Here is a 6,000-nt window from a genome sequence, read left to right on the forward strand (position 1 = left end):
TCTCATAAAAGGAATATCTGACACACCAACCAAGAGCAGTGACACAATGCCTGACGTTCCAACCTTCGGAAGCGTTTAGAAATAATTTAGCAGGAGTTCAAAAACTCATTGGGTAAATTGTCATTTGCGTGCATATTTTGTTCCTCAAATAGTTCTTCCTTTCCATTTAGAGAAAGAAGGAGGGGGAGGACAAGAAGAAGGAAAAAAAATGTATAAATCATATAATTTTTCTCCCCACCTGTTTTTCCTGCTTTTAGGATCACCTGAGGCTGCAGTGGAGTCTCGAAGCAGAATTAATCTCGTCTTTGTAGATCTGGAAAATTAAAGGGTTCCCAATGTTTACAGTTGAGAATTCCCAATGTTTGGAGGGGTGAGTGGACTAGGAAAGGGAAGTTCAATACACTAGCTGTATCTCACCTCTCTTACTTCAAGAAAAAAATCTCTATTTGTATCTTCTCTGCTTTAGGATTAGGAAAGTCCTCCCTTCTTCCTGCCCTTGCAATATTCTATGTTGGAAAGTATTAATGTGCCTTTCCCAGTACCAAGCCCCACCTTAGTTGATCCAGAATACTTACAAGTATCTGCAGGGGGTAGTAATGTCGAGGAAAATGAAAGTGCTACCAAAGAAATGCCAAGGAGGATAGTCATCTCTTGACTTTCGAAATCTGATTGTGCACACATTCTAAGTCCCTAGCTAGTACGTTTGGTGAGTAGCAGACATCTAAGTGTCCCTGGGGATAAGGGTAGCACTATCAGAAACCAACCTCAAGTTAACCCTATACTTATACAGTTTGTTTATATATATATATATATATATATATTTTTTTTTTTGGAGAGAGAGCGAACAACAGAGAGAGAGTGCAAATGGGCGGGGCAGGGCAGAGGGAGAAGGAGAGAGAGAATCTTAAGCAGGCTCCATGCCCAGCGAGGAACCTGACACGGGACTCGATCTCACAACCCTGAGATCATGACCTGAGCTGAAATCAAGAATCAGAGGCTTAACCAACTGAGCCACCCAGGTGCCCCAAGTTTGTTTATAATTTTAATAATCTTTTTGTTATTCTATTTTTAAAATAATTATAGTAGAATAAGAGAACGTAGTCTATGAGGTCAATTTTTTTAAAAAGAAATGCAGACTTGATTTAAGACCTAAAAATTGTTTTACTTTCACATAAATGTTGTCATATGCTTGAGAAGGATATAGACTCTGTAATTGCTAGAATGGGGTAGCATATGTCTTTTAAACCAATTTGTTGGTTAAGTTTATCAAACCTCTCAAAACTTTATTATTTTGTTCACTTCACCCATCAATTAGTGAAATAGATGTGTTAGAGAAATTTTTATCATGCCGGATTTGTCCATCTATACATGAAATTCTGTCAATTTTTTTCTTATATATTTGAAGATAATTATGGCATTCACATTTCATATCATCCTGGTGAAGTTTAACTTTTTTCATCATGCTGTCACTACTTCCCCCTAAATTCTCTTTCACATGATATATGAGATCAGTATATATATTTGGTCTTCACAGCAACAATTTTATTAATTGACTCAAAAGTTAGAAAATAGACAAACTGAGGGCCTCAGAGGGGAGGGGGGTGGGGGAATGGGATAGGCCGGTGATGGGTAGTAAGGAGGGCACGTATTGCATGGTGCACTGGGTGTTATACGCAACTAATGAATCATCGAGCCTTACATCGGAAACCGGGGATGTACTGTATGGTGACTAACATAATATAATTAAAAAAAAAACATTAAAAAAAAAGAGTTGATTAAAAAAAAAAGAAAATAGACAATCAGTATATTTTTAAGTTGTTTTTTTCCTGGTGTATTTTTCCTAATCTTTTATTTTCAACATTTCTGTGTTTTTATAACTAAATTTATTTTTTATAAAATCGTATAGCTGTATCGTTAAGAAGCCAACATTAGAGTATCTGTCTTTTAATTGGTGATTTAGGTTACTTTACATTTATTGCAATTACTTATTTATTTGAATGATTTCTCCTATCTTTTTTTTCCCAGCTTTCTATGTAACCCTATTTTTTCTCTACTTGAAATGCAGGGCTTGAAATCACAACCGTGAGATCAAGATCCTAGTGGAGATCAAGAGTCAGATGCTTAACTGACTGAGCCACCCAGGGGCCCCTTAACCTTTTTTTACTGCATTCTTTTCGGCTGGTAAATATTTTTCCTTATTGTCCCGGAAGTTATATACTTAGTACTTTTTTTTTTAAATGCAAGCTTGAAAAAAGAAAGACGTTACACATTAAAAAAAAAAATCTGATTGTACAGGCAAAAAAGTCTTGCAATCCCGGAGGCTGTCTTGTAGACTCCCTCCCTCGCTTCCTCCTTTAGTGTATTAAGGGCCAGGCTGGCACAGAGTTCTACACAGGGCATATGCACACATGAAGAAGAAAGAAAGATCTGCACTTTTCTGGCCCCACGGGATTATGACAAGGAGACCAATGGCATTTACGAAACAAATAACAACCAAATTGTGAGTCGCAATTAGTGTATTAACATAGTGAGGGCAACCCTGAGGGCAGAGGGCGTTCTTCCTCCTTCCTCCCCACTTAGGACTCTGGTGAACGCTATGCTCTCAGGCTGCCCCTGCATTAACCCGGGGTACTGCCTTATCAGCTTTGCTTGCAAACTGAACTCCTGGGACTTGGCTTTCCGGAGTTACCCTCTTTTTGACTGGCTTCGTTATTAGATTAAGAGTCAGTGGCACTCCCTGTGGACCCTCCAAACCTGGTTTTGCCTTTCCCAGAACAGGCTGGGTCTGGACCACTGGGCTTGTTGGCTCCATAGAGAACATGGAGAGTGAACAGCTAAGGCACACTGAGGTGGCTTTGACTTTATCAAGCATGGCGGCAGCTCTGAAAAAGCCAAGAGAGTGCGATGGGGACCATCAGGTACACTAGTCCCATCTTCGACTCTGAGTGACAGCACAGCAATGGAGGTGGGCAAGGGATATCAGCACAGAGAACAGAGGTCAAGGACCTTACATGTAAAGGTCCCCACATTCCGTCCGCCATGATGCTACCTAAGCCATATCCCTCTCCCCCATAAAACTACGCTTCAACCCAGAGAAGACACAGGGAGGAGGGGAAGCTGCCCTAGAAACTAAGCTCTTTCACCAAGAGACTCCGAACATTTTCTAAAGAGACTGTTTAATTTTAGATCAGACTAAGGTTTAAACTGGATTGGACGTTAATTTTAACCCCCACCAGCTGGAGGGTTGGGAACTCCAGAAGGCGGCCAGATTAGTTATGGATAAAATAAATAAGTTACATTTTTCCCTGCACAATGAAGTTTTAGTGTGAGGTACAATTTTTAATATTGCTTTTGAAACCTGAAGAGGATGGAAACGCTAGATGTAAACCATGCCTCTCAGTGATTTTCAGGTGGTTATTTTTGCTTCAAAGCAGGACAAAAATGCTGGAAGAGGGGAGAAATTATAGGGGAGTTCAATTCCAGTTACACTGATCCCTGATTCCTGTATAAATCTGAGTGAATCCCTGGTTCTTAGCAAATGGCATTGTGAATATACAAATTTAAGAAAGATTTCCAGAGATGCATTGGGACCCAGATGCTTGCGTAATGTTCCCTTCCTGGTTTGGAGTAATAAGAAAGGGAAGAAAGTACAACCTAGACTAATGTATATGGTACATCAATATCATTACATATGGGGTAAAAGATAGAATAAGTAAATATATATATATGTAAATATATATATATATATATATATATATATATAGGGTCTAAACATATTAACACTTGGATGGAGGTTTGAGTAATAGATTTTGTGACATGGGGCGCCTGCGTGGCTTGGTCCATTAAGCATGCCTTGGGCTCAGGTCATGATCTCAGGGTCCTGGGATCAAGCCCCAGGTCGTCGGGCTCCTTACTCAGCGGGGAGCCTGCATCTCCCTCTCCCTCTGCCGGCCGTTCCCCCTGCTTGTGCTCTCTCTCTGTCAAATAAATAAATAAAATCTTTTAAAAAATAGATTTTGGGGGTCCTTGGGTGGCTCAGTCGTTAAGCATCTGCCCTCGGCTCAGGGAGTGATCCCAGGGTCCTGGAATCGAGCCCCACACTGGGCTCCTTGCTCTGCTGTGAGCCTGCTTCTTCCTCTCCCACTCCCCCTGCTTGTGTTCCCTCTCTCACTGGCTGTCTCTCTCTCTCTGTCAAATAAATAAATAAAATCTTTTAAAAAAAAGATTTTGTGACTGTTACATTTTATTTACTTAATGCAGATTATTGCAAACAATAATTATAAGAATATAATGTGGATTGAAAAGTAGGAAGAAAACCCAACTTGCAAAAATGTTACTGTTATTAATAACCCAATTTTATACCATACTTTATAGTTTACAAAGCTCCATCATATTCATTTAGAAGTCATAATTGATTTTAAATATGCAAATGAATAAAAATTACTAACTAAAGCATTTCAAGTGAACTTATGTGAAATATATTGAAAAGATAGGTCCAATATGTAAATGTCACATAAATCAAGTTGTATTTCTAGAATTAATTGATTCAAGTGAAACTGATTATGAATTTCTTACTCCTATGTACAATATTTTCTCCTATTATATTGGTTCTTCTCAGCAAAATGAGGCTCAGAGATTTTTTTCTCACACATTTCTCCCATTATAGTCGTAACAAAAAATAGATATGTTGTATTCTCTGTGAGTTAATTTGAGATTTTGGGTCTCTGACATGTTTAGGTTTATAACCTTGAGGGAGGCAGTTACCTAAGCAAGATGTAGTTTCCTTATTACAAATTGAGAAGGTTGGATTAACTGCTAAGACTGTTTCCAACTCTGACATCCTATAGTCTATGAAATATTCAATACAGTCTTTGCACCATAAGTACGTTCACAACTTCTCATCACTGATACATCCTTTCTAATTTCTCAGCTATGGCTATCTGGGAGAACTTACCACAGTGCTCAATGAATATGCTTTCAACCAAATGGTGAACAAACAACAAAGCCTGGAACTGCTCTCTGGATTCTAATTCTTCAGCTTGCATCCACGTTCTAAATATGATTTCATTCAAGTGTCACTGAACTGAAGACCGTCTGTCTTTTTTTTTTTTTTTAAAGATTTTATTTATTCGACAGAGATAGAGACAGCCAGCGAGAGTGGGAACACAAGCAGGGGGAGTGGGAGAGGAAGAAGCAGGCTCATAGCGGAGGAGCCTGATGTGGGGCTCGATCCCGTAATGCCGGGATCACGCCCTGAGCCGAAGGCAGACGCTTAACCGCTGTGCCACCCAGGCGCCCCCCGTCTGTCTTTCAAACACAAAGCGAAGTGACTGACGCTGTAGTGATTGCAGAAGGGAGCGGAGCGGACTTAGAATGCAGTACTGTTTCCGGTTTTTCACCTGGATGGTTGAGAGAAATGGGTTGCTTCATCATCCTCTGGTTTCTCCACTTGTATAATCCAATTCTGTATATGGACCTTCAGATGGCTTTTTTAATACTCTATGCTCTATTCCAAATGCTTATTGTAAGAAATTTTGGAAGTCTAACAGGTGCTTTTAAAAATCACTTTTTTTATTATGTCTGAAGCCTGTAATTTGAACTCATTGGTTTTAAAATAGAGATATTTAGGGGCGCCTGGGTGGCACAGTCGTTGGGCGTCTGCCTTCGGCTCAGGGCGTGATCCCAGCGTTCTGGGATCGAGCCCCACATCAGGCTCCTCCGCTGGGAGCCTGCTTCTTCCTCTCCCACTCCCCCTGCTTGTGTTCCCTCTCTCACTGGCTGTCTCTCTCTCTGTCAAGTAAATAAATAAAAAATCTTTAAAAAATAAAAAATAAAATAGAGATATTTAAGGAACTTGACCCAATAATGAAAAGCTATTGAATGTATCCACATCTTTAATGGGAAAACCAGTGCTTTTTTAAAGGAAAATCTAATTCTGGAAAACTTTATTTGGTCACATTATTACTACCACTCATAAGTGAGTCAACATTTGATACACGG

Source organism: Ursus arctos, chromosome X (genome assembly GCF_023065955.2).
Source record: "Ursus arctos isolate Adak ecotype North America chromosome X, UrsArc2.0, whole genome shotgun sequence".
In the NCBI taxonomy this organism is placed as follows: domain Eukaryota; kingdom Metazoa; phylum Chordata; class Mammalia; order Carnivora; family Ursidae; genus Ursus; species Ursus arctos.